General features: G+C 35.7%; 1 protein-coding gene across 1 annotated transcript in view; it reads left to right on the top strand.

Moving 5' to 3' along the window:
• Positions 1 to 12,148, top strand: part of LOC123252475 (palmitoyltransferase ZDHHC11-like) — a 138,424-nt gene that overhangs the window by 49,113 nt on the left and 77,163 nt on the right. The gene's annotated exons all lie outside the window — the stretch shown is intronic.

Raw genomic sequence — 12,148 nt, 5'->3', positions numbered from 1 at the left:
ACTACTCTGATATCTCCTATAATTCTAATTCTGCTGGAATTAGAGCATCTGACAAATTCTCAATTTGCTTTGTTGAACATTTTCTCTCACAAAGTGGAATGAGAAATGAAGAGAATTGTTTAACGTGACCAATAAATGAAAACTAGCTTTGGATACAGAAATACAATCCTGAGGAAAAATCACATGTCATCTTAGATGCTATAATATCAAGGAAAGGAAATAGAAACACATCAGTTATCCAATTAAATTCACAAAAAATTTGCATACCTACAATATGCAAGACACAATGCCAGGCACCTTAGAGGATACAAAGACATGGTCATTACCCTCAAGATGTTTGTTCTTTAATGACAATGGGATAAGACATACATACAAATAAAATACAAATTGAATTTATAATAATGTATAAATAAAATATTCTAAGAAAAGATATCTGGTTGAGTGGTATCAGGGAAGAACTTATGGAAGCTAAAATATATGAGTTGGGTCTTAAAAGATGAGTAGAATTTGAATTAATAAAAATTTAGTAAAGGGCATTCTGGATTCAAGGAAACCTGTGACTTATGGTGGGGCAGCTAAGTGACACAGTGGATAGAACTCCAAGTCTGGAGTCAGGAGGACTCATCATTAATTCAAATCCAGTCTCAGATATTACTAGTCATGTGACCATGGGCAAGTCACTTAACCCTGCTTTACCCTAGTTTCCTCACCTGTAAAATAAACTAGAAAAGGAAATGGCAAACTGCTTCAGCATCCTTGCCAAGAAAATCTAAATGGGATCACAAGAGTTGGGCATGACAGAACAATAATATGACCAATGGTAGGTGGAAAGGTGGAAAAATGCATTTTGAGTTCTAGTTTGGTCAAAATGTCAAATATGTGTAAGAAACTGTTTTGAAACAAAACTGAAAAATTAGGCTAGAAATTGAATGAAGATCTTAACTGACAAAATAAGGACCAAATTTTTTTGAGGATAGAGATGATGTGATCAGAACTCTTCATTAGGAAGATTAATCTGTGTGGTGTGTTCAGGATAGATGGAATTTCAAAATGCTGGGATTGGATGAGATCAATTAGTAGACTATAGAACTAATTGAACATTGGGCGTTGAGTGAAGAGCACCTGAGTTCATATTTACCCTCAGGTACTCACTAGCCTTGTGGCCCTGTGCAAATCATGTAAACTATGTCTGCCTAGATTTATTAGTCTGTAAAATGCAAATAAAAATGCAAAAATACAAATATTAATAGCATCTACCTCCCTGGGTTATTGTGAAGATCAATTGAGTTTATATTTGTAAAGTGTTTTACAAAGTTTAAAGTGCTGTATAAATGTCTGAAGGAGAGGCATTGATGACTAGAATTAGGATGGTGATAGTAGTTATCAAAAATGGAATCAAATGTGAAAAATATTATGAAGTTTGATGAGGTGAATGTGTGGAGGGCAAAGAGGAGGGAGGGAAAAATGACTTGAGAATGAGGAACTAGTGAAACCATCAACATTAATAAGGAAATCAGTTATATGAGGCAATTTGGGTTAAAAAATAATAAATTCATTTAGGAATTCAAAATGACAAGATGACAATTAGAAATATTGGTCTGTAGCTCGGTAAAGAGATTGAGGATTAAGATAAAGATTTGACTCAGTTATATAAAGATTATAATTGAAGCAATGAGAAGATAAAAATACCAAAAGAGAGAATGTAGAAAGAGAAAAGAAGTGAGTTAAGGATGGAACCTTGGAAATATCTACATTTACAGGGATTGGAGAAAATGAAAACACAAGAGTACTGATGATCAGAAAGGTAGAAACTACATGAATGCAATGTGATAAAAGCCAAGGCAGTGGAGAGAAGAAGCATTTAACAGTGTTAATTAAATAAAGTTAGTCATTATGATTCCTAAATACCAAAGGCCTAAATACTAATGAAAGCTAAATGAAGACTTTGAAAAGGCCAGAAAGAATAATTATCACTACTTCTATGTCTTCACTATCTTGAAACAGTGGCAGGTTAAGTCAAGCACTCAGTGCACAGTGTGATTCATAGTAGTAGTCACTTAGCAAATATTTATTGATTGACAAAGTACTTGAAAGATTTCAGCATGTTTATAAATAGGAAAAAAGTCAATAGAGTGAGAGCTTGAAGAGAGTATTTATTGTTGAAATTTCTATAGCATTTTAAAATTTGCAAAGCATTCTTATAGACATCATTTGAAGTCTATAGCAATCCTTTTAAGTATATACTCCCACATGGATCTTTGAACTCATCCATTTTGGACCTTCCAAATAGAATCCTTTTTTGGTCCAGACCTCTAAATCTGTTGGGATAGGGAGCTCCCTGGTGAGGAAACTCCCTCTGTCAATGAAGATCAGCAATCATTATGCAACTTAGAGTCTTGAAGAGTTTCCTGGGGGACCTAGAAATCAAATGACATATCAGAGGTCACACAGCTAATGTTAATTCTAACTTATAGCCTTCTGACACTGAAGCAAGCTTTCTAAAGCCTTCTATTCCACGCTGCCATATGAAGTAGATAGATACCCTAAGTATTATTTTACCCATCTGAGGACACTGAAGTACAAAGGAAGATTTGCCCGTTGTCACATGTCATTTGGTGTCAGAGGAGGGGTTCAAATTGAAGTCTTCCATTCTGCATTAGGTTAAATTATAACACTTTGACATAGTAATAAGAGTTATTATTTTTTTAGGTTATTGGGTTGTGGTTTTCAATTCCATTTACTTCTTATCCTCACACATAAAGTCACTCATTGATTTTGTGGCCTACAACCATTGTGGTTCATTCAAGTCTTGGTATGGTTCATTGTTTCATTCATTCCTTCTCTTTCTTGAAAGATCACTCTTTTACAATATGTCTTTTTAGCCATCTTAGCCAAGATAGGAACAAATTTTGTCTAATCTCACATGAGAGATGAATTAATACCAGCTTTTCTAATGATTTCTATAGAACTATACATTTTACAACTGAGTCATGGCATTTTTTGTGATAACTCGATTTTATTAATTTTCATCTCATGTTTGGGATTACATATCCTATCCACTGCCCCGTTCTATCTTTCATGTAGGAGAAATGAAGTGGAATCAAGGGCAATGGAAGAAAGATCAGCCTTAGACCACAGATTTTAGCTGAAAAGATAGTTATGATGCTATACCTGATGGCTCTAAAAGGGAATTTAATTTAAACCTAAGAGATTCTTGAACAATGAAATTCTAACTAAACAGGGGCATGTTATCCCAAAGAAGATAAAAAGAAGAGGGGGCACAAAGAAACTAATATGGCTGATCAGAATTTTCTTTGAAGGGTTCATGTTAAAAAAAATGTATGAAAGTCACAAAGAGGGTGCATAACTGAGTATGAGTGCAAGAGTTTTATGAATCTCTACAAATCTTTGAGGAATCCAACGTCCTGAATCTGTTATGAGGGGCTGGAGATTAACCCTTGGTCAAGGGAGGGTGCTCTTTTAAGAATGACAGACTCCAGTGGAAACCCTTTAAAGACAGAGATTTATTTAGGTTGAATGGTCAGGAGGCAGCATGCAGGACCAACTGCCTCCCCGAACAGAGAAATGTTCAGGATTTTTATATCCTGAAGGGATGGAGTCTAGGTGACTTGGAAAGGAAAGATGGGGAGAGGGATGAACAATGGGAACAAACAAGAGGGGGCAATCAAGGGAGAATAGGTAACAGAATAGGTGCCTTTGGGTCTGGAGGGCCTAAACATAAACACATGTTGTTTATGACATCCTGATCATAAAGGTGGGTAAGTTATGCATCTTGAGAAACTTGGGGATGTTTGAGATCATAAGTGATGTTTGAGATGTAGGGATCATAAATGTGGGTAAGTTATCTGGAGAAACCTAATATGTTTGGGATGTAAATAAGTTATCCCCTAGTGCTCAAAACCCTTATTTTAAGGCTAGTATAAATACATCCAAAGCTTAGACGTAGAGGATACTATGTTTGTTCAACTGCCAACCCTGCAAGATGAATTCCTCATGTAATTTTTGACCTGTGGTTTTTCTATGAATTTGGGGTGTACTAGGGGACCCTGGTGCCCACCACAAAACCAAGAGGCCCCTACAAATTCTAAGTAGAAGTTTTTGTTTCATTTTTAAAAATCCATGTCTGGAGCAAGAAGAACAAAGAAGGGAAAGAGTCATAGCTTTGGCAAGAGAAAATGAAGGCAGAACTACTCTACTCAAGTTTTACTACCATCTCTAGCAAGGATAGTGATATTCAACCTCGATATGATAGCAGAATGTGAAGAGATAATTAGAACCCAAGGCAGGTGAGATCAAGTAAGGTAATATATCATTATTTTGAATAAGTTCAGGTACATAGGCCAGAAATGAGTTATGTTAGGAAGCTAAAGAAACTTGCAAATATGCTTTCAGAATCTTTGGTGATGATTTTGGAGATATCATGAGGAATGGGAGAGATAACCATATCCTGGAGATAGGAAAACGATTTGATATTTTTAAATGTGAAAAAAGTTTTGTTCTAGGAATTATATGCCAGTGTGATGCCAATTCTCAGCCAGATTTTGAAATGATTTATTATAGTAGTGTTTTTGTTTTTTGTTTTTTTTTTGTGTTTTTTTTTAGTATTTGGCAAAGTATATCATCATTTCTAGGAGACAGAATATGTTTATTAGAACAAGCAATTCCAAATTAACTTAATTTCATTTTTATTGGTTATATATGAGGGTAATGTTCTAGATATATGTTGCAGCCAGCACAACATAGGAGGTCAGGGCATGGTCCTAAACTATGGGGGGAACTGTTCCATACAAAATATGGAATTTAAGAAAATAAGAGAAGAAAAGGAAAGAAAAAAAGACTACAATACAGAATTGGGTTTAGAGAAAATCTCACTTGCCTCCTTTCCCAAGGGTCTCCTGGCTACTGATTTTATTAGCATATCAACACTCATTAATTAACTGATTGATTTCAAAGACATACAGAAGGAACAATACAGTAGGTTACATCAAAGTGATCAGTCCTGTTACAACTTAGTTAATAACAAATTTCTGTTACAGTCAAAGTTCACATTTTTGATGTCTCTGAAATGTTTGCTAAGGAAATTAAAAAGATGAAAGAAAGAAGATAATTGACAGAGAAGTTTACTAGGAGACAGTAGGACTGGAAATTCCTACTACTATCTGTCGAGTCTTGCTCTACAAATTACTCGTGGATCAACAAACCAGGATGAGAAAAATGATTCTGGGATTACAGGAGGGCCAAACTGACAGACTGACAGACAGACACATAGAAATCCTCTTGCTGACCAGTGACAAAGTTTAATGAGTTGGAGTACACACTTTATAGAGAAAATGTAGTCTAAGGAATTAGGTAAGCCTTTTTCAGGGACAATGGTTAATAATGATTTATAAGACAGAGACAATGGATTTAGATTACCTCAGTGGCCCTAAGCAGAGTTTTCTATAGGATTATAAATCACAGGTAAATATGTAACCATCTAGTCCATATTCTCAGGGAAATGTTTGCCTTCAGTGAGTAGAACAAGGATAGCCAGGAGCAGCTTATCAGGTGCTTTGGGTGAGATCATAGGTACCTGGCTCTAGCTAGTTGATGGCTATGATTTTATTGGGGCCTACTCTCACTACTGGGGGCAACAACTATTTAACTAGAGTGGAGCTTTTGAAATGTAAATTTTCATGTTGGTTTTAAGGATAATCAGAAGCTTCAGAACAGTCAAGGGAGCTGCTGAAGCTTCTTAAGTCTGTTGAGCAATGCCAAATCAAACTAGTTAATTTGGTAGAGACCCCACTAATTATTTTTCCCATTGAAGGTTTGAGCACTTATTAACCCTGTGAGTTCCTGATATGGCTACAACAAGAAAATTGTCTTTACAACAATATCTTGTTTTATATTGGACCTTGACTCTTGCCATGAGGCCTTAGTGTGGTATTTCAGCACTCCAGGATTGGTTAATGCTTATGTTCCCTTCAATATAATGCAATGTGACTTCAATAAAGTATTTGGCAGAATTTTCTAAAATATTCTTGAAGATAAGATAGTGATGTTTGGGTGGGATAATACAATTAGTTATAATCAAAGCTGGTTAAGTAAACATACCCTAATATTATTGATTAATGTTAATCAAATGAATGTATTAATGAAGTGCCACTTGACCCTGTCTTTGTTTACATCCCTTTTAATATTTTTATGACTAATTGAAAGAAAAATATATGTTGATCAGATTTTCATGTTATAAAACTTGGAGGGCTGAAAAATTTTATAGATGATGATCAAGTTTCAAAATGATCTTGACAGGTTGAAAAAAAAGGAAGAAAGTGACAAAATTTAACAGAGTTCTTATATTTAGCTTCAGTGGACACTGTATGATTAAAGATCAAGGATATTGAATTCTGTTCTGATAACCACATTTTAAGAGGGACATTGACAAATTATACGCCATCAAGAGTAGCTTTTAGGGGGCAGCTGGGTGGCTCAATGGATTGAGAGCCAGACCTAGAGATGGGAGGTCTTAGGTTCAAATTTGGCCTTAGATATTTCCTAGCTGTGTGACCCTGGGCAAGTCACCTGACCTTACCACTCTTCTGCCTTGGATATTGGCTCCAAGATGGAAGGTAAAGATTTAAAAAAAAAAAGGAGTAGCCTTTAATAGGGTGATTGTGTGTGGTCTGAAAAATCACACCATAAAGAGAAGAGTTGGTTGGGGTAAGCCTGTAGAAGAGAAGAATAATGTACATGATCAGAAGAGATAAAAAGAAAAGGAACACAATCTAGCTGTTTTTAAATATTTAGAGAATTGTGCTATAGAAAAAGTAAGCCTGTATCGTATTGTTCTAGAGGACAAAACTAGAACTAATGGGTGGAAGTTATGTGGAGAAAAATTTCAGCTCAACATATGAAAGCAATTACTAATAACAGAAATGAGTATTTACTGAATTGAATCAATTAAATGAGAACTATCCAACAATGGAATGAAATCCCTTGATTATAGGTATTTAGAAGAGGCTAGATGAATCTATGTCAAGGATGTTATAGAAAAAAAGTCCTATAATGGACTTGGAAGCTAGACAAAAAGGATGCTAAAATTCTTTCCAATTCTTAAGATTCTATAAGTCTAGGATCACAGCTAGTATTAATTAAGGTGGAGATAATATGTAGAGACATGAAGTTGAGGGTAACAGTCATGAGAATTCAAAACTAGCTGAATAAATTAAACAAAAAAAGCTAATGAATTGAAGTGAACATGCTGGAGATCTTTGAAACTTAGAGAGCTATCTTTGCTTCAGGAATTTTAATTATTTCTATTAGTGATTTAAAGAAAGTTATAGATAGCATGCTTATCAAATTTGCAGATGTAGCAATCTGAAAGAATCAGAAGCCCAAAAGATCTCAATAAGCTAGAATGATGAGCTAAATGTAAGAAGATGAAATGTAATTGAGATAAATGTAAAGTCCTACTGTTGACTTTTAAAAAATCAATTTCATCATTACAAGATGAAGAGATAACATGATGGCCCCCCAAATAGTAATATTTCAGGCTACTTTAACAGTGGCCAGTTACCTCAATGTAATCTGGGAAGATACATCATACTTTTCTTGTGAAAGAGGCAGAACAATGTAAACTAGATAATAACAAAATTTGACAAATTAAAAATTTATTGAATGGGTAGAGTCAAGGAGTAGTCATTGGGAGCTCTATGTCTCCTTGGAAGGATGTCTCCAGAGAAGTGCCCTAGGGATCTGTGTTTGGTTCTATGTTCTTTAATGCTTTTATCAAAACTCAAGTAAAGGGATAAAGAATATCGTTATCAAATATGTAAATGACAGGAACTTAGGTATTATATCTATTACACACGATAGCAGAAACAATATCTAAAAGCATCTTGACAGGTTAGCACATCTGAATCAAACCAAATGAAGTCAGATACAGACAAATGTAAAATCTTTTTTTTTTGAGTTCAGGAAATTTCTTTATCTGTAAAATCAGGATGATAATAGAATTTAGATCCAAAGAATGTCATAAGGTTCAAGTGAAATAAAATATATGTGGTTTTGTGCACCTTAAGGTGCGATACAAATGCTAGCTATCATCACATTAATAGCACCATGGTTTAGAAAGGATATTGATAAAGTGGAAGGACAACTAGAATGGTGAGAGGCTTCAAATTTTTGGCGAATAAAGACTGATTGAAGGAATGCAGACAGTTAGCCTGGGGAAGAGAAATTCAAGGCATGTATGAAAGCTGTTTTTGAATACTTTGAAAGGCTATAATTTGGGAGAAGGCAGAATCAGAAGCAATCTGCTTAAGCTGCACAGAAGTAAATTTAGGCTTTATGTAAAGATTAAACTTCCTAAAAATCGGAGTGATGTCAAAGTCAGAGATTTCCTCACTAAAGGTAATCAAGAAATGACTTGATGAGTTGTGCTAGATGGTTTCTGATATGCCTCCTAACTCTGAAATTTCGTGACTGTGGTTGACATCAACCCCTCAGAGAATGTCTAATTTGGAAATTAAAGAGAGATCTATTTAAAAAAGGGGGGCGGGGGAAGGAAAGCAAGGCAAGATCCTAGGGGATAGCAATGGAAAGAAGTTATGGTTTAGAAAATAGAAAATATAAGAATAAAAATGAAAGGAAATTAGATTTTTATATCCAAGGGAGTCTTCAGCCAGTATGATAATTATTATTCCTGAAACAATCTCTGTAATTTTTCAGTTCCTTCTGAGAACAAAATAAGAACTGCAGGAATAATTGGGGTTAGGTAGGGACACACACTTCCTTCATATAAGGGTGTGATGTTGGCTATTGCAGAAATAGGTTGGATTCGCAAGATATACTCACTGGAAGCTGGTTATTTCATCCTAGGTATTATGACTGCATTTCTAGTAGCTGTTATCTGGTAATAGTGGTGCCAATCAGGGTAACATAAGCCTCTGAGTTTCAGCCAGCTACCCTTAGGTGGAGATAACTGAGAAAGAAGAGATTAATTCAGATGATACAGTCACTTGATTTGCATTGGTTAGATTACATCAGGAATATTGTGTCCAGTTCTGGGTACCCTACTTTAAAGAAGGACAAGGATGTGGAGAAGTTGAATTTCACCCAGGAGAGAGCAATTAAAATAGTAAGGAATGCCAATACCATGTTCCTTTAAGATTGACTGGAACAGTGGAAAGAACTATTGATTTGTAATCATAAAACTTTAGATCTAACCCCAACTCTAATGATTTGCTAATTTTGTGGCCTCAGATAAGTCTTTCAACTTCCCTGGCTTTGTTTATTTGTAAAATGGAGGGACTGACTAGATGTTCTCTGACTTCTCTTCCAGTTGGACAGCCAATAATTGTGAAAGTTTCCCCTGGAGAAGAGTTGGAGGGCATATATTCATTACCTTCAAATACTTGAAGGACTATCATGAGGAAGAGGGCTATTTTGGGGGAAAGGCACTAGATTTTGGAGAATCAGGGAAAGGCTTACCTAGGAAGTGGTGCTTGAGCTGAGTTTTGAAGGAAATTTGAGATTCTAAAAGGCAGAGGTGGGATTTCCTAACCAATATTGTTGTTCAATAGTTTTTCAGTCCTACAGGACTCTTCATGACTCCAAATGGGCTTTCTTGGCAGATACTGAAGTGGCTCGCCATTCCTTCTCCTGCTCATATGACAGATTTGAAAACTGAAGCAATCAGGGTTAAATGACTTGCCCAGGGCCACATAGCTAGCAAGTGTCTGAGACCAGATCTGAACTCAGGAAGATGAGTCTTCCTGACTTCAGGTCTGGCACTTTAAACACTGTGCCACCTCACAGCACCTAAGCAATGAAGCTGTCAAAAAATGGAATAGATTGCCTCCTGAAGTATTGAGCCACCTGTCACTGTAAATATTCAAACAGAGGCTGGCTGATATTACAGATTACTACATTGAGCAAAGAGTTGAAGTAGGTGACCACTAAAGTTCTTTTCAACTCTAATGTCTTATGATTCAATAAAATTTTGCTCAGCGTAAAGTCTGTAATCAAGCCATATTATGTCTGTAATTATCTCGTTGCCTACCATTTTAGAAGTCCTATAATAAAAGGAAAAGGGGCTAGTTTAACATCTTATTTTTAGTAATCTTATGCTAAATCCTAGTAATTTCTGCTGTTCTTCCTAAGTATTCACAAACCTTCTGTTTAATAATCCACTCTAGCACTTTGTTGGGGGTCGACATCATGATTATTGGAGTGAAGTCATATTTTTTCCATTTTAAAAAGTATTCGTTTTCAATATAACAACTTTCAAATTGTTATCTAGGGACGTATTGAGCCTCGATACCTTTCTCCCTTTTTAATATTACTGGCATCCAACAGCTTGCTAATCTTCTTTCCTTTTCAAGTTTTAGATCAGAGGAACTGATTTTCCAGGCTGACAGTTTCATTTTTTTTTCAATTAAAAAACCTTTACCTTCTGTCTTAGAATCAATACTATGTATTGGAATTATAATGTTATTATAATGATTATATTGTTAATTATAAAAATGTATAATATATAATGTGATTATAATATAAATTATAATATTAGAATACTATGTTTTGATTCTAAAACTGAAGAATGGTAAGGGATAGACAATGGTGGTTAAGTGACTTCCCCAGAGTCATACAGCTAAAAAGTGTCTGAGGACAGATTTGAACCCAGGACCTTTAATCTCTAGGTCTGGCTCTCAATCCACTCAGCCATCTACCTAGCTGACTCATTCTTAATATTCTCATATCCTCTTCTTTTCCTGCTCTCACCCAGAATCTTTGGCACTTGTTCTTCCTTAACATCATAACCGCAGGCATCTCCAGGCCTCAGTCCACTATCCTCCACTCAATTTTTACATACTTTCTGTTATTTCTAGAAATCTGGCTTTTGCTTTAGCTTTCTGTTCCTTTCCCTTTATCCAGACCCTTTAAAGAAGATGTTGGGATTTATTTTATTGGTTGCTAACTCCCAAGAAACATGTAGAGAGAAGTAGGTTGGATCTTGCTATGCCTTCACCTTTCAATCAGGATCTGGTTACAAGGGTGACTAAGTTACTAACATATGGTACTGCTATTTTTTCTTCTGATACTCCTCCAGGCTTCCAGTTGACTTCTCTGTCAAGAAAGGAAAAAAGGGAAAAAAAGAAAAGGCTATTTGAGATGGAAAGGATCTATTTAACTAAACTCATCATTGTGTACCATCTACCTAATTCTGGAAAAGTTTTTTTTTTTTTATCTACTCAACCAAGGACTCTTAAAAGAGACAAGCCTCTTCCCTATTGGGTCTTTTAAGACTATTTTGGACACAAGTGGTTGCTTGCTTGTTTTTGTCCTTTTTTTAAAGTTTTTCCTCATAAAGGGCAATATATTACTGGATAGGATTAATTGTGAGTCTGGATTCTCTTCCAAGACCTGACAGAGTAGAGGTGTTTCCTGTTTGGAGACAGCATTAAAGTCTTGGATCCCTCTTTCAGGCATCTGATTCTCCTTTCTACTCATAGAAGAAGCCATTCTGGAAACAAACTTCCTTGAGTCTAGATTTGGATCTGGCATAAACACAGAGAAACATGCCCCGTTTCCAAAAAACATTCAGTTTGTATGAAAACAAAGGATACTAAGATGGAGTCATTCTGTGGCTCCCAGATGTGATAGAGGTAATGATGGCTACCATGAAGCCATTATATGATAGCTATAAGAATGTACCATAGATTCCTAGAGAACTGGGAAGGGAAAGGCCATTAGGGCCCATAAAGGGACAGAGCTCAAAACCAGAAGGGGCTACTGGGCTTAAAAAGAACCTTTAAAAATGTGACTAATTCTCAAATGTAATGGACTTCTGTACTAGCAGTAATGCAATGACCCACGACAATCTGGAGGGATTTATGGAAAAGATCACTACCCACATTCAGAGGAAGAAATACAGAAGTGGAAACACAGAAGAAAAACAACTGCTTGAACACATGGGTTGATGTGGACATGATTGGGGATGTAGACTTGAAAGGACCACACCAATACAACTACCAGTAATATGTAAATAAGTCTTGATTGATGACACATGTTAAAACCAGTGGAAATGTGCATTGGATATGGGGGGGGTGAAGAAGAAAGTAAAAACATGAATCGTGTAACCATG

Source organism: Gracilinanus agilis, chromosome 1 (genome assembly GCF_016433145.1).
Source record: "Gracilinanus agilis isolate LMUSP501 chromosome 1, AgileGrace, whole genome shotgun sequence".
Classification (NCBI taxonomy): Eukaryota; Metazoa; Chordata; class Mammalia; order Didelphimorphia; family Didelphidae; genus Gracilinanus; species Gracilinanus agilis.
This window is presented reverse-complemented; position numbering and strand designations above follow the sequence as displayed.